Source organism: Patagioenas fasciata, chromosome 1 (assembly GCF_037038585.1).
Source record: "Patagioenas fasciata isolate bPatFas1 chromosome 1, bPatFas1.hap1, whole genome shotgun sequence".
Classification (NCBI taxonomy): Eukaryota; Metazoa; Chordata; class Aves; order Columbiformes; family Columbidae; genus Patagioenas; species Patagioenas fasciata.
This window is the reverse complement of record NC_092520.1, coordinates 80,722,542-80,744,327: the sequence shown is the minus strand read 5'-3', so window position 1 is coordinate 80,744,327 and position 21,786 is coordinate 80,722,542. Positions and strand designations below refer to the sequence as shown.

At 37.1% G+C, this 21,786-nt stretch overlaps 1 long non-coding RNA gene across 1 annotated transcript; it reads left to right on the top strand.

The window, feature by feature from the left end:
- The first annotated feature begins 7,382 nt into the window (after positions 1 to 7,382).
- Positions 7,383 to 12,336, top strand: LOC139827004 (uncharacterized). Its single transcript, XR_011737179.1, has 3 exons — positions 7,383 to 7,540; positions 8,444 to 8,555; positions 10,779 to 12,336. It is a non-coding gene; the product is annotated as an uncharacterized lncRNA (long non-coding RNA).
- Positions 12,337 to 21,786: the final 9,450 nt, after the last annotated feature.

Sequence of the window (21,786 nt, the reverse complement as noted above, 5' to 3'; positions counted from 1 at the left end):
TGGGATCAAGCTGGAACACAAGAGGTTCTACTTAAATTTGAGAAAAAAAGTCTTATCAGTGAGGGTGACAGAGCCCTGGAACAGGCTGCCCAGGGAGGTTGTGGAGTCTCCTTCCCTGGAGACATTCAAAACCCGCCTGGACATGTTCCTGTGCGACCTCACCTAGGCGTTCCTGCTCCAGCAGGGGGATTGGACTAGATGATCTTTTGAGGTCCCTTCCAATCCCAAACATACTGTGATATACTGTGTTAGAGGTGTTGCTACAGGAACAACTCACTACAGGTTAAGCAAGTTACAGATTCAGTTACTTTGAAATAACTGTTTGCATGTTACTACCCACAGTAAAAAAGCAAGATAACTAACTCCTCACATTTGCTGTGAGGTAAACATTTGCAAACTGAAAACTTGAGAAACTTCAATGGAGTAGCTAACACACCATGAATCTCTAGCCTAGCTTACTGCACAGTAACTAGTATATGTAACTTTACCAGGAGGCAATAACATCATAACATCATAAACATAACATCAGAACTTCACAAACATTTCAGTTCTCAGCAAATTTCATTTTTTTAATTTAAACAGTGGTTGATTTTCCAAGTACTAAAGTCAGTGCATAATGGTATGTTTTGATGCAAAGAACAAATCAATCCTTTCTCTTCTCCTCTCCTTTCTCCTTTTTCCTCCTCCTCTCCCTTCCCCTCCCATTTGTACAGCTGAAATGCATAAGACAAATACATTCATAGTGTAGGTTCAAAAATCATTGTCTCAGTTAAAAAAATGTTTAGAATATGTGGGGTGATGTTTAACTATTCTCTTTCATCAGCATTAATCTTTTAGAAGCAGTAATATTTCTCACAGAAACAATTTTTCCTTTCATTGATTACATGATGTTTGGGGAACAAGGACAATAATTTCTTACAATTGTATCATGCCTTCCATACAAATGATTCCTCATCTTTTCACCAGTTATATACTGCATGATGGTACAAACATCTACAAAAATGGATGCCTAAGGTAAAGGACAGAAATAAACTCAGATATTTATACCTCCTTTTCAAAAGACTACAGCTTTGTATGTGTTGTCTAAGCACATGTGGCTTTTGTTGATTAGGATGGGGAACAGCTGTCATCCTTGGGAAAGGAATGGAGATGTAGAAAAATTGCTCTCCATTCTTGACTGAAATCCTGTGGCTGCTTTAAAAAGTCAAAAATGACTCACTGAATATATTGGAAAAAATACTCCTAGTATGCTGGATTTTGTAGCGCATTTGCCTAGAAGCAGGTGTCGGCACTCAGTTGACCTTGCAGTAGGGGCACCAGCCTGTGCCTGCGGAGGGGAATTCCTCCCCGGAGCCTGGTACCAGCAGGACCCGGCTCCACCCTCTCTACAGACTTTGGCAAGAGACATAGTTCCCCCTCCATATCTTGGCCTCAAAGTTCCCCACACGGGACCAACTGTACCTGCAGCTGTGTTGCGATTTCTTATCTTCAAAGCACTGCCACATCCTAGATTTATTTCCAGTTGCAAACCCTTTCACTCAGTCACATCTTCGCAAACATATTTGCCAGAGGTTTATTGTTCCCTTTTATGACTGGAAGTCATTATCTTTCATCTTTAAAGCATTCATTATAATTCTGTGTGACAGAATGCAAACCCCCCTCTCCCTGCCCCCTCCTTCAGTATGGAGGGAGTAGGCACATCTCCCTCTCTCTGCTACTTGAGGCTAACAGCTTCTTTTGTTCGGCCCAGAGCACTCTGGCCAGGGCCATTAGGAGAAGGGAGTGCCGAGGCGCCAGTGAGCTGCTGGGCACCTGTGACCAGTGTGGGGGATGTTTGGAGGCTTCAGGGGCACCCCACAGCCAGTGTGGGGGTGCAGAGAAGCTTCTAGAATGCCTACAGTTAGGTCTGATCAGCCTATAAAAAACAGGACTCTCGTGGAGACTCTGCCCGTTGTCGCGGGTCTCTCGGAGCACGAGAAAGATGCTGCCGCCAAGAGCCCCCCTCCCCGGGATGGAGACTCCGCTTGCCTTGCCGCCACATGTGTGAGTAAACTTCTCACGAGATTGCGAATATATTTATACTTTCCGTGCATATATGCAAGTGTAACTTCCTGTGCTTAATACAAACACGTATAAAATTATTTCCTCGTACAATCGTGAGTGTATATTCCTCCCGTGCTTCCACATAAGCACGTGTAACTTTCCGTGCTTAATACAAGCACGAGTAACTTTCCGTGCACATTTGCACGTGTACTTTCCGTGCTTATTTACACGAGTAACTTTCCGTGCACATTTGCACGCGTACTTTAAATTATTTCCTTGCACAATCGCGAGTGTATTTTCCTCCCGTGCTCCCATATAAGCACGTGTAGTATACCGTGCACATTTGCACGTGTAAGTAAATTAACCCTCGCAGGATTGCAAGTGTATTCTAAATTTACCCTCGCGGAATCATGAGCATACACTTTCCGTACTCACTACAAGTACCTGTATCTCTTTAAGAATAATCCTGCACCGTGTTCAGACAAGTGTGTACTCTTCCCGACTCAGAGACGATTCCAGCATTGTTTTGGGTGAAGCCATGTGCATGCACATTGTGGACCGCCTGTTGTATTAGTTGCTGCCCCTTAATAATTTTCCTCAACTGATATCCAAACCTATATTTAAGTCACTTTTGGAGTGCTAAAACCCTGTTTCTCACTGGTTTAATAAAAGTTGGTTTGGACCCTGTTGTCCCTTAAACTAATCTCGGGGTGCCTCTGTGACAGTCTGTTTTCAAATTTTTCTTACTTTTTTTCCTAGAAGTGGGTTGCATTACATTTTTTACTCATTCTTTCCAGATGGCATTTAAAACAATTAAAAATATTTCTTGGTATTTCAAATGTAAAGTATATAAAATATAAGGCATCTGGGTTTACTTTAGCATTTTTGGTACAACACACCTTTTCTATAAAAATTGCATTTGATGATTTAACAATACAGTTGGCAAATTTGGTAATTAGCTGCTTGGACTAAGGAGACCTAATTTTCAAGGACTGCCTTTTTTTTCTTATTAACACATCTCCTTGCTGTTCAGGTTTTTAGGAAAATATATCCTGCAAATCCTGTGCAAGGAGAAATTTTTTATTTCGTCATAAGTGTGTGAAAATAGGACAACAAAGCTAGCTGAACAGGTACATTTTATCTTTCCCTGTTATTCTCTAACCAGGAGTTTTCACTTCAGGAAAACAATTTTGTTTTACAGGTTGTACACAACAGCTGCCATATTCCATTGTCAACAATGCAACTGAAGTTACCAACTTGCTTTCAGGAGGCTATTTTATAAGGACATCCATTTCTGCTATTTTCCTTAGATCACTTGGAGATAGCCTGTGAGATTCTCTCCTGGAGAAGTGGTTATGCAGCCACGTCTGCTGATTGGTGAAGTGCTATCTGTCAAAAATGATGGCAAAAATGATTATTTCAATGATGATCGTACTTCGGGAAGATGAAAGAGAGGTAATGTGGCCACAGAAAGCAGAGGCAAGTTGTTATTTGTGCATATGTATGCTCATACATGTATATTTGTGCGTAGTGGAACATAGACAAAACAACAAGAAGGTTAAAGCAGGTGTATAACAGGAGAATAAAGGTCAAAATTTGGGAATCTACATTTCTTTGTGTCCTCCATGGAAAAAAGGAATTTTTGTTTTGTTTTGTTTTTAATAGGATTCCTTTAAGAAATTTAACATTTCATATTTTTAATGCAAAATGCTATGAATACAACACAAATACTGTAAGCTTAGTATGCAATTTGACCTACACTAAATCTTTGGTCTATAGTATGTGACAATTTTGTTTTAGAAACTAGATTTTAATGAACACATTTACCTGTGAACCCTCAGAAAATTAATTCTTCATTGAAAATGAGTGGAAATTTGCAAGAGAAAGGCTGTATGACTCGTGTATGATAGAGGGATAGAATTCCAGCTTTAACTTACATATAAAGCTTCAGTTGGCACTTCCACAATGTGTGCCCTGAATTCTGTTTGATATGCATATCAGTGTCCTTCAAATACCACAAGCTAAAAAAACCACTGTTAACTACCAGTTTTTGAAATAATCTAATGCTGGCTGACTGATTAAAGGAAGCTTGTCTATATGCTGCTATCATTTATGCTATTTAAAACTTAACCTTCTTTCACTCCCTGTTTTCAGTGATGTTATCCACCCACCCTGTATGACTGGGGAAGGATCAACATGAGAAATTGCTTCCATGGCAAATGGGTGTGTTACTATTTTTTTTCCCAAATATTGCTACAAATATTGAGAAGATCTGGCAGTAGTGGACTTTATTCATGCTCCTAAGGATGATGGATCTGGCTTATTTCATATATTCGGTATATGTTAATTCTTGCTGTTGCTTGTCAGACCTTATATTCTGTGAATGGAAAATCTAAATAGCAACAAAGCATTTAAACAGAAAATAAGGAATTATAAAGAAGTGAGTTGCAATCAAATGGAATATTAGGCAGAATTTAAGGCCATCACAACTGGAACTGATATTTTGCTCTCTCACCAAAAAGAGAAAGCCTGCATCACCAGAATGTGTAGCCCTGAAGAGTGTAATGTATAGTTTAAGCCAGGATGCTTTGATATGAGATGGAAAATACTCTTTTATATATGGAAATAAAAGATTGTAAATAAGAATTTAAATATGTATCTTTAAGTAGGAAAGAGGAGGATATTGCATAGGGACCTTTCAATTTAATAGAAACTCAGAGGTTTTGGCACTTTTCAGGATGTGGGAGTTTGAAATGTCATTTGTCACAAATATTGCTTCCTTCTCAAACATCAGACTAGGCTTCAACTGCTACTTCTGTTCTACACCTTCTGGGAACCATCCCTCCAAGTACAACCTTACTAACTGGATAAAACCTGACAAAAAGGCAGCCTGCTTAAAGCATTTGAAATATTATCACAGTGTGCCTGAAACATCACAGTATTTAGAGAATCACAGAAACACAGGCAAAAACTCAGTGAAAGACTGTGGTAGTGATCTTTAAGGGTGCATCTCAGCAGACTAAGAGAGTTGTTCATATTTGATTCTAGCAGCTGGTAGTTTTTGTTAAGATATTACATGATTAAGATTCAAGATTTACATCTACTGTTTTACTAGTATTTTTAGAGAAGAAAGGATTTAGCCCAACAGATATTTACAACTCAAATGTCTTGTAGCATTCATCGTAAACAACTTCATCTTACTGCAGATTTTTTTTTTTTGTTTCCGTAAGCCAATATCAATAATATGTAAAACATACACCCCAGATATTTGTCTCCTCTACCTCAGTGGCAGAAAAAATATTTGGAGAAAGCTACAGATCAAAACAAACTATGAAGATCATTATGAAATAACAGTGGGCCTCCAAAGACTCATTGTTGTATGAAATTAATTAAAAACACCATAACAGCCTTTCACTGAAGGAAGTTAATTTTAGTTTTACCTTCTGTGAACTTTTAATGTACTCAAATAGATGAACTGCTGAATTAAAAGGTCTGAGATGGGGTTAACAGGAGAGGGAGTGAAAGTGGTTCCTGAATGGGTCTGTATGTTAGGTTAGTCACAATACGGAAAATGTTAAAAAGCTGTCCAAAGTCCAAAGAAATATTTCTTTTGCTCTGTGTAACTGATGAAAACCGAACTAAAGCTGCAAACTTGATATGCAGCAACAGTAGAATGCATCTCTAAACATATCAAAGGCACTGGGCTGAAACTGGACAAAGCCTTTCACAAGTCTCACCTTTCAGTTTATTCTCAAGGGGATTGCTGTTTCAAGAACTGAAAGATACTTTTTCATATTAAAAAGGCCTTTTTTAGCTAGTGCCTTAGTTTATTGTTGACTCATTCAAGTGGCACCCAATAGAGCAACTGAATTTTATTTGGAAACCCACTTAGGGCTTAACAGTTTTGGCAGTATAACTTACCTCTGGCTTTGGGAGGTTTTTCTACAGCTTTTTGCCATGTAAATGTGCCCATTGAGTGATTCAGTTAGAAATTTCCATGAGAATGCACCCTGACAGCAAGAGCCATAGCTATGCCCCAGCATACACTTTCACACAGGATGGGCTGAAAAGATTGCTGGGAATCACTAAGCATGCAAACCGATTACTTAAATCTTTTCCTTTCTGCAGCAAATTTTCAAGGTGAGCTTATGTTTCTAAGTATACCTAGCTCTTTCAGCCACTGGTGGTTTGAAGCCATTTTTCCACTGATATTATTTCAATTGATACACACTCAGAACTTTTCCCACATATAACTTTAATGACATTTTCTCCACTGCTCACGCTTGTCATACTTTGTTCTTAAACAGTAGGATGTCTGTGGTTTATTTCTTCCAAGATACCAGCCTTTCTATAATTTCTGTGTAGATCTGAAAAGTTTCTTTTATGCTCTCTGGTACTTTAATAGAGACATGTTTCTTCAGTTGAATAATTTTGCTATGCTTTCAGGATGCTAAATCCAGCTATTAGGGATGACGCATACCAGGATGCAGACAAAGATTCACGCAGAGACAGAAATCTTGTTCTGGAAAAAAGGCACAGAGCCTGGCCAAGCAGAGACCGCCTTCTTTAGTCACCATTGACAATTTATAGGATTTACAGGTACAGGCCTGGACTAAGATTTTTACAAAAGGTGCTTTTCCACTAATTGTTATTAAAACACACTAAACTCATGTGATGTTTTTCTCACTTGTTTTTCCACTCATTCACAGACCAGGCCCAAGGACATCCACACATCCCATGCACTTGGGGGTGGTTATCCAGCCCGAGAGACTGTTCTCACGAGTCTTGGCTATAACTTTTTACAATTATGAGAAACGTACTGTCCAAGGCCCTGTATATATTATTATGTTAGTATTATGTCTTTGACTGTTCAGATGGTCATGTTAGTATTGATCTTCCTTTATCATCCAAGTGGCTGGAACCACACATCTTGTTTCCCCACATTTTACTTTCCAACAGCTAAATGCTATGTAGATTCTATGTAGTTTGATAGTGGTTGCAACTCCACTTCTTGAAATCTGGTATCATAGTTTTATCATCCTGCATAGAACTACTTATATGAGTAAGGTTTTCATAGATGAGAATTTCGGAGACTGATGCCTTTGGGAACTGGCTGCTGCAGATTTAATTGTGTCAAAGAGGGTTGAGGAGCTGAAAGAACAGACAGACTAAACTGGCTGAGCACTGCTGAATATAGGGGACAAACCTGAACATTTTAATTGAGGTCAGCATGGATTGTCTGGAAAGGGATAGAGAAATCTGTTTTGAAGCCAGCTGATTTGGACTAGCGCAAGTTCTATGGGGGACACTGATAGCTTTATTTAACATTTCATAATTAGGAGGAAGTAAGTGACATTGACTTGGCAGCAAGTTTTTTACCATGGTATATAAACTTACACAGACTTTTTTTTGTTGTTTATTTTTTTCATGGGGACAGTACACCAACTGAAAATAATCAGCATAAATTTGAGAGCGTGGTATTTTAAGTAGTCTTCAGGTGAGTCTAAATAAGGCAAGTAAATGTGTCTATTTTGCTGACTGCAGATTAATTCATTTTACTGTGTGTTCTGGAAAGCTGTACTTCACCACATCTGATGGTTTTTCTGATAGTGCTGTTTTTTGCTGGAGTAGAGTTAGTTTTCTTTGTAGAATCTAGTGTGCAGCTAAGATTTGGGTTTGTACTGGAAACAGTACTGACAACACAGGGTTATTTTCGTTACTGCTGAGCAGAGCTCACAGAGTCAAAGCCTCTTCAGCTCCTCACACCACCCCACCAGTAAATGGGCTGGAGGTACACAAAAAGTTGGAAGGAGACACAGCCAGGACAGCTGACGCCAACTGAATAAAGGGATATTCCATACCATATTATGTCATGTTCAGTATATAAGGCTGAAGACTGAAGGCGGGGGCGGGAACCTTCGGTGTGATGGCTTTTGTCTTCCCAAAGCAACTATTATGTGTGATGGAACCCTGATCTCCTGGAGATGGTTGGATACCTGCCTGCTTAGGGGAAGTAGTGAATGAATGCCTTGTTTTGCTTTCCTTGGGTGCACGGCTTTTGCTTTACATATTAAACTGTGTTTATCCCAACCCAGGAGTTTTCTCACTTTTACTCTTCTGATTCTCTCCCCTGTCCCATTGTTTGACAGTGGGCAAGTGGCTGGGTGGTGCTTAGTTTTTGCTGGGGTTAAACCACAACACTGTTGTGTTATTTCCTGCCAGAACTGCTTAGCAGAATCTATATCAAGGTGTGGCCTGTCTTGTGTGTCACTTGGCTACTTATGTAATTCTATGCATCTATCTATCTATCTATCTATCTATCTATCTATCTATCTATCTATCTATCTATTTCTCCTTAAAAGTATTTTAAAAGCAGGTTAATGATGTCTATAATGTCTAGAATGCTGAAGGACACTCTGCAATATGAGAGGACCTGCTACACTATATTCCTTCCAGTATCATTGAGGCATAACCCAAAGGTGTCTGGCTGCTCTCAGAAGATCAGGATTTAGGTATGTATGGTTTTAGTGTTTCTCTTCTCAGTCAATTCTGCACATAGTTCATGTAGATCTTAAAATGTGTTCAGACATGCATTAATATTCTCTTTGTTACTGGTGCCGAAACGACTGCAGCCATGTTCAACCATGTACGGCCTTCCTGAAAGTATTTTGATTTAACCTTATAGGACCCAGAGTTTAAAACCTTTATGCACAGATTTCAAATTTTAACTCCAAAGTCTGAGTATATTTAGTCTGAATGTATCTTCAGACCTTTACAAAAGTGAAATTAGTGTTTGGATTGGAGTAAAGAAATTAAACTCCATCTGCAGTTCATTCAAATGTCCTTTTCTCTTTTTTTTGTTTACTTCTTAACACAGCGACTTCCAGTTCCCATTTGCAATCTAACTTGCCTTTGATAAATTGTTTCCACAAAAATATAAAATTAGTAGATGAGTGACACATTTATACTCATCAAAGTATCTGTTGAAATATGCTCTCATGGTGACAGTAAGGCCAGAGAACTTTGTGAGACAAGATTAGATATTTTATAGATTTTTTGAGAGTGCACACAGATGCATCCCACGGCATTGTATATTTGCTCTGTTTTTTGGTTTTTTGTTGTTTTTTGTTGTTTTTTTTTTTTTTTTTTTATGAGGGGAAAATTCCCTGTGATTCCAGGCATAAAAGATAGAACATAGATTGGAGGAAGCTTTGTCTAAGGCAAGTTATTCTGTTGCTGAGCTCTTAGCCTCAGGAACTGGCCAAGGTTAGAGGGGGATTCCCTGGGACCCAGTCCTAGGGGGACCACTGATGCATCAGTTAATTTATTATTTGGAGGATTAGTTGTATGGCTAAGGAGAAAGATCTTAATTTATGTTTTCTTCCAATAATAGGAAAAAGAAAAAAAAGAAAATATGTCATACTTTCTTCTGGAGAACTATTTTACAATAGTTGCTGCCAAACCACACAACTAATAAATAAGCAAAGGGAACAAAACATCCTGCTAATGAAAAGCTATTCTACAAAATGTCATCGAAATGATACTTCAGCAATGTTGAATTTGTAGTAACATGTCCAAAGACATAAATTGTGCTTTCAACATCTACACATTATTAGGAAATTTTCTTTTACATTGTGGATTTAGTATTCTGACTGTTGTCATTTCCATTTGATTGTTGTTGTTTTGAAAAAAAAAAAATTCTTTAAAATGGGCTTTACTGCTGGCTAAATCATTAAGAAAACTATCAGCTAACTTGTAAGTGTAACATTCTCCTCTAATGAGCATACTGACAATGAGCTTTTATTTTTTTTAATAACAGAAGCTACATTTCTGTGTGTTGTCTTCAGTAGGGTTTTGTAAGTATTTCTATGAAAGGATAAATTCAAAAGTAATGGAAAATAATTTTACCAGTTGGGTTTCAAAGTTTGGTGTTCCTACCCTTCATGAATTTTTCAGTCATTCTCTTTGTTACATTTTTTGTTTAATACTGTCCATCGGTGGTTAATCAATTCCCCTTCCTGCCCTCTACATTCTCTTCCAGTGAACACTTGGCTTCAAACCAAGCCTCATCTCCAGTAGCAAACAACCCAATTTTCTGTAATTGACCAGGACTATCCTCTTTTTTTTTTCTTTCTTTCTCTTCCGTCCCAAGTACCCTGAAGAAAAAAGTGTAATCCCTCCCCTACTGATGCCTGTGCCAGCACATTCCTGCCCCTATGATCTTCAGTCCAGGAAAAGAAGCCTGGTTTGATGCCATTCTTCAAAACACTAGACTATTATGTAGAAACTGATATTTCTGATTTTCTATTGCTCCAAGTAGATGTCTTTTTGATAATCAGAATTTTCTTTGGGCAGATCTTATATTAGAAGAGTAAATTCAAAATGTCTTTTTACTGATTTCTAGAGTACAGTGATTTTTAATATCACAGGTAAAGTATATAAAGAATAATGTTGCACACTGTAAGAGATCATTTTGCTGATCAAAATTAAATTCATGTTACTCAATGGTTTGTGAAAAAATATAGCCCCATGGTAAATTCATAAAGTAGACCTACTAGGTCAGTAAGTCATAAGAGTAAGTGTAATTCTTACAATAGCTTTATATTTTAGTGTGCTGTTTTAGTTTTTCTCTCTGAAAAATAAAACATTACAATTCAATAAACCTCTGTTGATAAGTATTTTGTGAAACTTTAGCATGCTGAAGAGTATTATGGTTTTTTTTTTTTATTTTACAGTTTAAGTACAGTTTCCTGAGTATGGTGGATTTGCCAGGGGAACCTCATTGTACCTGAGGGCGGAAGAGGAAGAAGCTATGGGTACCTTGATACGTGCATGAAAGGAGTTGGTTACAGCTAAGGATCATATTCACAAAAGAGCTCAAAGAGAGGTTTATAATGGGGAAAAAAGCAAAGAGAACATTTGTAAGAGAACAAAGCTATATTCAGATCCCTCAGACCACATCCTTCTTTAGGAAAGTAGCATGTGGGCCTGCTTTTTGTATGCCCTTTCCATCCTTCTTGTAATTTCTACTTCAGTAGTATCTCAAAACCTTCAGATTAAATTGCAGCCTCATTCTGCGAGCTCCAGATGTGCTGCTGAATAGCTTTCCCTTTGTCAATTCTACCCCTGCAAAGCAGAGTGTTTGCCCAGGCTGCCCCAGGACATAAACCCTGGTAATTTTAGTGGAGCTGCTAGGCTAGTGAAAGAGGTCTCAGGCATTGCACTTGGGATCCAAAAAGGGGAGAGAAAGGACTGGGGATGAAGAACAGCAGGTAAAGGTTAGGTAAAACAGCTTGCCTCTGTCATGCAAGCTATGTCTTCATTGCTATTTAAAAATAACAACACAAGTAATTGCAAAAGTAACAGCAACTCATCTAGATGTACCTGAACTATCTTCAAGTTAGTGAGCTCAAACAGTGGTGACTTTGCCTTTATTTCTCTTATATTCCTTTAAAATAAGAACAAGGCAATGCTTCTTGGTTTTTCATAATAAGTTTAATACAATTTGATGGCTGTTATATGATTCAAAGTATAATTATTTGCTTGGGACAGCAATTATAAGAAATCATCATATCTTTGAGTATAAGTTTAACTGAACTCAAGCAGCTTTCAGCAAAAGCAGCAGAATCTGTAAAGACAGATTCCACACCAGAAAGAGTAAACAAACAGAACAGTACCAGAACATAGTGGTTTATATAACCATGGCATCTTATCATATTCCCATCAAAAACTAAAAGGAAAAAACAGCCAAGGAAAGACAAGTCTTATGAAAAATAAGAGGAGCAATAAGAAAGCAGGCTGATGAAATGAAATATTCTTTAAAATAAACTACAACACACACATACAGACAGAGGACAAAACAGATATGACAAATAGACCTTTAAGAAACAGACAAGAAATTACAAATGTGCAATGTTTTGCCTGAAACAAATAAATTTGTCAAGAGCTTGAAGAGTTTGCAAGTTTGGTGATTGTTTTTTGTTTCATTTTTTTGAACGAATGTTGTTTTCATAGGATACACTATGTGTCCATAACAAGTAATCTACATCAATGTAACACATTATCTTCAGGCAATTATTTTTCAAGGCTAAGAAGTAAATTCCAAAGAGTTTTGAGCTGTTATTTTGTTGTAATTATCCTTCCCTTTTAAAAATATACTGTGATTTATGATGCAAAAGGAGTACTTCAGGGTTCCTTTCTGGCATTCATAAAGTCAAAGAGAAAAAGAATTAAAACCTGGGTACATAAGAGACTGGTAGATGCAAAAGTGTGCAGTGCAGCCTGAAATTAATTTGAACACTGAAGATTATAAATGCACTTTGTGTACTTGATGGTAGCTTTAGATCTATTTGCTGCCATCTGAGTACAGTGCATACCTACACTAAAACTTAATTTTGGCTTTTGCCAACATTGTAAGAACAGTCTTGTAACAGAGTGTATGTGTGTGTGTCTGTGTGTACATGTACACGTGTATGTGCTCTGCACTATGCCAGGGAGTAAGGTATCAAATTTGTAGGATACAGGAAGGTTAATGGTGCACTACAAAGTGTGGCTCAGGAGGAACAACATTAATGTCGTTGTCCAGAGATATGAAAAAATACATGACAATATGAGATAATTTAGAAGCAGTAATTGAATCTGTTCTTAGGGTTTTGTTTTCTGAGTTTCTCTGTTTGGACAGAACTAGCTGTGTGATTTCCAATGGTATCCCTCAAGAGTTTTTACAGTTTCTGGGTTACAGCTAACATAAATCCTGCTGGAAGTGCTGTAACTGTACCTGTTATCAACATCCTAGCCTATAATTTCCATGTCAATTTGCTCTTCCCACTTGACCCACCTAGTGGTGTCATTCCTAGTACATGACACCACTGTCCAGGTGCAAGTCTTACAAAAAAAAAAAAAGGAGGCCACAGCATTTTATTGCTTTTACTTGAATGTTAGAATGTTCTCTAATTTGGAGCTTAGGGGTGTGAAATTAGCCACATGGCAGTAATGTTTATTAAAAAACCCCACATACTTCCTTACAGAGCGGGAAGAACAAAATGTTTTTGTACAGAGGTAAGAACAATGGTTATTTTTGAAACTTTTTTTTTGTAGGTAGTTGACAGATTATGAATGTGAGGGCATGTTCACAAAGATTAGTTTTAATCATTAAGAGGCTAAACTCTCTAATTTACAAAAGATCTTTCAGGGACAGGTCAGAATAAATAAAAGCAAGCCTTATTTTGACTCAAATGAGGATCCTCTCTGTCTTGTGTTTTCACTCTGTCTTGCCATTTAGTACAGAGCTGTCTTAGGAAGCTGTTGTCTCTGAAACTGTGATGAATTAGTTGTTGAATATGACCTTGCTTCAAGTGGCGGAGTAGGGCCCAGTGAATTCTCAATCTGAACCTTGTAACCTAAATGATTCTGTTATTCTATTTAGATCTAACTTCACTGAGAGTGCAGATTGTGATGTTCTTTTTGATGATATTCTCCCAACTGTTAAGAAACACATTTTTACATTATACCTTAGCCCTATGTACTTACGCAGTTTAGAAGATAAAATTATTGTTTAAATATGCTAGTCAGAAATAAAACAAGAGTTTTCTTTTGGCACATATACTGGAGATGTTTTGGTTAAGTTGGAGAGCAGTCAGAAGAAACTACAAGTGGATTTCAAACACCATCATAATTCACTTCTCCATATAAGTCATCATTAAAATAATTTTGCACACTTCTGTATGTCTTACAATTAATTTTTGATTGGTACAATTGGTAGCCTGCACATTTCTGTACACATGAATCCACTGCTAATCAGCATATATTCACTGATTATACAAGCTATGTTTCATAAGCTCTAGGACAATTTTGAGAGCTGATGATCCAGTAATCCCTAAATGTTTCAGTTCATTTTTATGTCAGCTCTCTTGTGATAACTTGTTGGATCATAGTTCTCTGTGTTTGTCTAAAGGGGGTTCCTTTTTGCCCAAGTTTTAGTATTCTCTGTTTTTCTTTATTTAGAAAAATATCACCAGTACAGTGATCCCAGAAGTCACACTGGTCCATAATGCACTCCATATTTTAAGTTCAAAGAAGGATATTATTTTACTAATTTTAATACATTTTGGGCAGATTTTTAGCTTAGCTTCCTAGCATGTTGGATACATAAAAAAGAGTGCTGAATCCACTTATATCAGTCTTGCACGATGATCATATATGATTTGCATCTGCTGCTTGAAGTACTGAGGGCAGGCAAAATAACTTGCATCCTTCTCATTTAATATTTGTTTGATTGATTTACTTATTCTGATCTCTCATTAAGAGATCCTTTGGTTCATGTAGATGGACTTGCACATTAAAGAGATTATTTGTTTTATAATTCAGGTCTGTAATGTGTTGGATTTTTTTCTGCATAATGTGACCAAGAATTTGATGAGACTAGACTGCCATTCATAAGGTAACACAGCTTTTCTTTCTGTTCTTGGAACTTGTCACATAAAATTTATGCATTTGGAGTTGATGTTTGTGCTGGATCTCAACCAGAAGGTACAAGACAATATACCAATAAAAGGCAGTAATTTCTGACATTACATAAATTGTAGAACTTTCTCTCATACTATTTAATCATAAATGACCAATCTCACTTTACAAATTCTTTATTAAGTGAATTCTATAGGGGATTATCAGCCATACAATAGGATGACAAACAGACGGTTAGTGAGCCTTATTACCTTATTTTCTACTCTCCACTGAAGTTGTAATTTTGAAATTATTTTAACTGATCCTCCAATATTGTCAGTCCCTATGGAATGTGGCCAAGTGTGTATACTAGGTCTGGTTTTGTTCATATGATGCATTTTATTCATATTGTTAATTTTGTTCATATTGCCCTGCTTTGAGCAACAGTTAATGGGTTTACAAATAAATTCTGCATTCAAGAGACAATGTCTTGGTGTCTATTTTCTTTCTTGCACCACTTCGTACTTGTGTATATCTGTCTGCAAGTCAACCAACACTTCAGAAATCCATTATCTTTCCATATTTTTTTCTGACTGAAGATAGATTTTGCTTTATGTTGCTCCACCTTGCTCCTTTCATTGCCTGTTTCACTTAGACTTCACCCTGAGGCTTTGTCTTTCTCCTGAGATCTTGCCTTGTGCCATCGGTCACAAGCACCTATCTTGACATGGACACTAGTTCCGAATTGAGAATGGCTTCCTACAGATTCAAGTCTCTTTATTTAATGTATTGTTCAAGAAAACAAATTATGAAGAATTCTAACAAGTACTCTCAATTCCTTTTTCTTTGCTAAGAAATGCATCTCTTCTTTCATAACATAATTGAATTCCAAACTGTACCATCTTACATCACTAAAAAATTTCAGAGGAAGATAGTCCCTGGAGTCCCCTCCTAATAAAAATTTCTTTCAACTAAAGACTTATTAATCAAAGCTCAGAGAGTATGAAACTGTGGAAGCCTCTAGCACTGAAAGACAGAGGTTGGTTTTAATTATTCGGAAATAATTTAAATTTTTTCATGGGTGGAGATACAGATGACAATTAGAGTAGAAAATGAAAGCTGAAATTCAGCCATGTTTATGCAACAATGAAAAGTGAGCTTAGATGTTATTTTCCAATCCATATATCCATACATGCTTGTCTACAATAATTAGATTTCCCTCCCAGTCTGTTTATGCATGAGTCCCATATGCACATCTTTCTTAGCACTTTTCTTAACAGATAAGCAGTTCCAGTCCAGGCTGGTAATGTTTTATTGCATATCACAAATGTGAGCTAAAAAAAAAAAAACGTGTACCATTCACTGAAATAATATTTACTTTGTCAGTTTGAATAACATCTGCAATTGCTGCTTCAATCTTTCTACCATTGTTTGACCTCCATTTTCTCTCCCACCTCCACTGATTATGAGTTACTATTTAAGCTCTAAACACAGAAGTCTATTATGGTTTTTGACCTTGGTTATTCATGTCTCTTCTATATCAAGGTCTTGCACTTACCTGTCCTCTCATAAATTAAACTGGATTTCATATTTAGTAGGTAGTCAGAAATGTAGATACAGCACAACTGGCTCTCGACTTTTGGCACACATTAAATAATCCATAATGAAAAAGGCAAACAATTTATACAAAAGACACTATAAAATATGTTTAAATTATAGAAGGTCTCTGTTTTTCCACCTTTACATTTTGGATGCCTTCCTATGACTGTGATGCATGTTATTTTGTGCCAAGAAAATGTGACACTTCTACAGAAGTAAAATTCTCATAAAAATATGCAATAGCCAGGTAATCCTCAAAATTTAGGATCCGTAAGTTTTCCTACTGCTATAATTTCTGGATTTGGAAGTACATCTCCAAAGAGCAGACATCAGCCTTAGAGTTGTGTCAAATACTGGGCCTATCGTACCAACTGGAACAGTCTAGAATGTCATGGAGCTATATGGCAGGAGAATAAATGGAAAAAGACAATAAGTCAGGGAAGTTTTCTAAACTTCTCAAAGAGAGGAACAGGTCTTCTTGAGAAAAACTGGGGGAGGTATCTGCTGCTGTTGGAGAGATATCAGAAGAAAGACCAGGTCTACAGAGGAAACTTTGGGCATATAGACCCAGACATTTTCAAACAGGTCTGTACTCAATGTATCTGTGCTCTCTCCTCCAGGTGTCCAGTGGTTTGAACATTAGGATACCAGCCTGGTCACTGCTTTGAGCTTGCCCAGGGAGAGAAAGCCGTGAGTCTAATTCCTCTCACATTATGTCAGAATATGTGAAGGGCCCCATGAACAGACTTCCTTCACCTCCCTCTCCTCCATGTCTCCCATCCCCTGAAGTGGAAGAGACACATTTAATTAATATTAAATAATGAGATCGGGAATTTTAGTGTAATCCCAAACAAAATTTTTGTATCAGATTTATGTAAGTAATTTCACTCCTTAGTATATGGGGGAGGTTTGTGCGGTTGATGTTTTCTCAGGACAGCATATAACTGTTCTGTTCTACTTGCAATGTGCAAGTAATGTGCTCATAAAAGTTTATCTCTGAAAAATCACCTATCTTCTTTCTGAAGTTCCATAGAACAGGTTTGTAATGTTAATGTGAATGATTGAAAGCCATCTTTTGAGCATACTAATGTGGTTTCATACATTAAATTGTCTCTTAATAGCAGTAAAATTGTGTTTTCTGTCATCCAGGGTTTATACATTTGCTTTAATAATTATAAGAGCAGGCCATTTTCTAGATAATTGCAAACATTGGCAATTCACATTTAAGTTTATGCATAAGGATATTATAGGTACTGTAAATTTTATGCTTTATGAAAGATGCAGGATCAGTCTGATACGTATCTTTTATGCACAGCCATTGATTGATGTGCCAGAGACTAATAAATTTTGTCTGAAGAGTTTCACTGCAATCTGATTCCCATTCATTTGCATATGACTTCATTTTCTGAGAAGTGTAAGAGTGTAACTATTTCTCAGTAGCATTAAACTGACCTAAATCTGACAAGGAGAGATGATTAATTGTGGGAGGTGACAGAGCAGAGATACTTAAGCACCACTGATGATAGTGAGAAGACTCAGGCATATCTGTGCATGGTGTAACTGATGTTGTAGATAATACAACACCATCCAAAGAATAAAGCACAGTTTGGGGATTCTAAAATCAGGGAATATTTTTAATATTAATCTCTGAATGCTGATTTTTTTTCCAGCTGTAAAGAGGTTTTATGGTATGGTTTAGGAAGTACTCAGAGGCTACAGTAACAATCAAATCAGAAATCAACAAGGCAATTGATATTTCTAATTTCAGAGAAGGATTGAACAGAGTGAAGTAAATAAATTCTAGAGATATGTATTGGACAATAATGATAAAAGAGATCTTGAATATTTGTTGATTATGTGAACACTAAGACAAATAGAACTCACACTTAGCAAAAACACCTTTCAGACATTTAGTTTTAGGTCAGTTTGACTAGGCTGCCTCTTGTACTCCACAGAGAGACAGAGATTACAAATGAGAGAATCCTCCAGAAGACAGTTCAGAGCATTTGTAGTAGGTCTAGGGTATTTTAGCAGCTGAAATCTCGTGTCTCTACTGATTTTGTTCAAACTATACATTCTGAAGGATTATTCATTTAAGTAGCTTTTCTCTTCACTGGAAAGAGCTCAGTGATATCTGCTATGTTTAAAAATATTTATTAATACACGGAACCTCCAGAGAGGATGGCAATAAGAATATAATACACATAATGTATTAATATAATAATATGTAAATTATTATCTGCGTTATGAGAAAGCAAGTTAAAAGTTGGTATGAAAACAATGGAAACTACATCACTTTAATAAGGAGATCCTTATTACTTACTATTATCTCTTACTGCAAATACTGCTTTTAATAAATATAAGAAGAATGACAAATGGTTAAATTGTCATTTGACTACCAGTATCCCTAAAGGTAGGTCCATATCTTTGCACAGAAACTCCTAAAACTAAAATCTGCTTTGTGAGAAGTCTTTGCAATGCTGTGTCTGCAGTGTCAGTGATTAAAAAGCACAAGGATCATGGTTATGAAATCCATTTCTAAAGGCCTGGTGTACAGCCTTTACATGAGTGTTCATTTAACTGAATGAAATGGCTGTATATCCTGAACCCACATATCTGGATGAGAGTTTCAAAGGTGATATCCTGTCACATATTTCTAATGGTCACTATCGTAAAGGGGACCACATGATAATTCGAGCAACTGTATATCAGTTGTGTCAGATGACAAGTTTGCTGTTGTACAAGTTTGCTCCCATCTTCTTATTTAACTGCCGTGAGTTTTCAAGGCATTTCATTTAACTACAATGTGCTTTGAGCTACAGCTGGCTGACTACTGGCAAACATCTTAAATGTATTCACTACTTTCAATTGTTGAGGTTTTCTTCTTTTCCTTTTTCCTTCCAGTCCTTACATATAAAATTCTCAAGACTTGGACAACTCAGTTGTCAAATTTAAATATGAAAGTCTACAAATAAACCTCTGTTCATGTTTATTGAATATTACCAGGCTATGACTGGTCAGGGTTTAGGCAACTACCCTAACTCCAGTTTAAGGATCAATTCACCTTTGTCCATTGTCACAATGACCAGGAAGCTAGTTAATCTTAATGCAGCAGTTTTATGTAAGGAAGTTATCTTAAATGTTTATAGCTGAAGTAGCTATTCATGCTCACCTCACTACAGTTTCATTTCTAAGATCATTTACTTCTATTCAGACATCTGCTGTATGTGTAGCTCATCCTCTTTGCTAGTTTAGTTTGGATCTGTAAAAAACAGCCACACCTCACCTTGCTAGACTGTGCCTGATTTACATATGTTCATGACTCTCCAGTTCCGAATGAGAGATAACAGTGGTTATTAGCAAATATCATTCTCTCTGCCTTGTCCTTCCTGAAAAACTTGTAGCTAGTGATTTTTTTTTCTTTCACACTCTGACCTTACAGCCCTTCTCACTGGCTTTCAGCATAGCAAATTAGACCAGATTACCTCTCTATGAGGAGAATTTCCAGTTCTTTGTGCTTATTACCTGGATGTTTAGCACCAATGAATAAGCAATAAATTTTTTTGTTCTTTTCCATCTCTATCATATGTATCACCTTGAGTCTGACACATTTGTCTTCCCTCCCAGTGGCATTGTTAGCAGGTGATGTTTAAGAAGAAAAACAAGAACTGTAAGAAAGAAACCATCAAGTACAACTTGTACTTACAAAGAATAAATTATGGCAAGAATAGACCATATGATTACTGTGATGAATCTGAAGGACAAACCTATGAGAATAAATTATTTTGCTGTGCATTTTTTCTAGGCCAAAAGGCTGAAGAGCAGCAAAGAAATATGATGTTTTTCTATTTACCAGGTTAATCAGAGGAGCTATTACAACTCAATTTCCTTAGGCGCACAGCTTCCCTAAGTATCAGTGCTACATGACTAGTGCCACTGTGGCCACTACAAGGACACTAGACAGAGCCCCTCACATAGTAGAATCTGGCCCCACTTCAGAAACCACTGAGCCATTTTTTTTTGTTGTTGGAGGAATATGTTACAGACAAGATTTCCAGTCATTTGTTTAGATTCCATCCCTACTTGTTACTGAAGTAGTATACCTGCAAGCACAGCTCCAGGGAAGAAATGGGCAAGGAGGCAGCATCTCCACTAGTGCCAGGTAAGAAAGGACCTGAACATGCAAAGAAACATCAGGAAAATAGAGAAAGTCAGGAGAAGAGGGAAAAAAAAAAAAAAAAAAAAAAGCTGGTGGTATAATTTTCCAGACAGGAAGTATCATTTTCCAGACAGGAAAAAGCTCCATTTACTATACTGCTTATAAACAGGACATTCCTTTATTACAAAAATACATGCTTGAAAGGTGAGTAGGAAAGTGTTGTCTCCAGTTTACACCTAGGGTGAGGAAAGGTGATGATAATTGTCAGAGATCACACAGTGTATGTGACAGGAGAAGGAGTCTTGCTTTTCTTTGATAGACTATCCTTAGCTGTTAAGAAAAGTGAATCCCAGGAATTCAGGAATCTGATGGAAGAGGATACCAGAAATTCTTACTTTAAACTAGATAACACAGCTCAAATGTCACACATTGAAGACTTGCAGTGAAGTGCTCTGAAATGAGATGCAGACCAGAACTGTTAATAGGAATTATTCTGCAAGTATATTTATGAGAATCATAAATAACTCACAAACAGGGAGGAGGGAGTAAAATTAACCAAATCAGCAATTCATTATGAAGGAGAATAACAAGGACCAGCATCTTCTGTCTCAACAGTAAGGTGTAATCAGTCAGTGCTGGCAGCTTGAGGGACAGGAGCCGTAATAAGAGCACACCCCTGTCAGAGAGGTATTCCAGCTTGGCTTCCTTGTGTGGGACATACAGAAACACCCAGAAAGGTAGGGGAGAAAGGAAGCAAAAAAGGAAAGGTGAAAATAAACAAACAAACAAATAAAACTCACACTCTGACTATAAACCCTGGAATTATTTTAAAAGATTAAGGAGTTTTCTATTGAATTTTTTTTCCCTGACATTTTAGCTCAGTGTTCTTTCGTTTCTTGAATTCCAGAAGGGACTGCTCAGCCTGAATATGGTCTAAATACCAAAAAAGGCTCTTTACCTTTTAGACAGCTGTGTCAAATTCCTTCAAAATAAAGGCTGGGAAAGGAGATGATGTTTGCTCTATGTCTTCTGTCAAGTCCAACAAATGTGATGGCAAACTTCTCCTAATATCTAGTCCATGTCCATTATCTTTGCCTAGTAGTTCTCAGCCTATCTGTACAAATCATTGCCTTATCCACTTTTTTCTGCAGAGCTAAGTGCACATCTCTAGCCAGTTGATTTGGATGTCAACTCTATACACTCTGCATTGTCCCACTCACTGGAGACCTATGATTCTGAAGCTCAAGCAAGCTACCAAATATTATAATATGGCAGTCTGTTGCCCATGTCAGGCTGATTTAAAAAAAAAAATAAATTGATATCAGAAGTTGATGGGGACCGTGTATATATATATATATTTTTTTTTTTTTTCATTTTCCCCTTGCATTAACATAAAAGTATTTTCTTCAGTTACAGCCAACTTCTGAAGGGGACTCCTGTCTTGATCCAAAGGCAGCAAGAGATGGAGGGTCCACCTTTTTTCCCTGTGAATTTTAATTTATTTTTACCTTTCCAACTAAAAATATGTACCATGTTTTCAATTT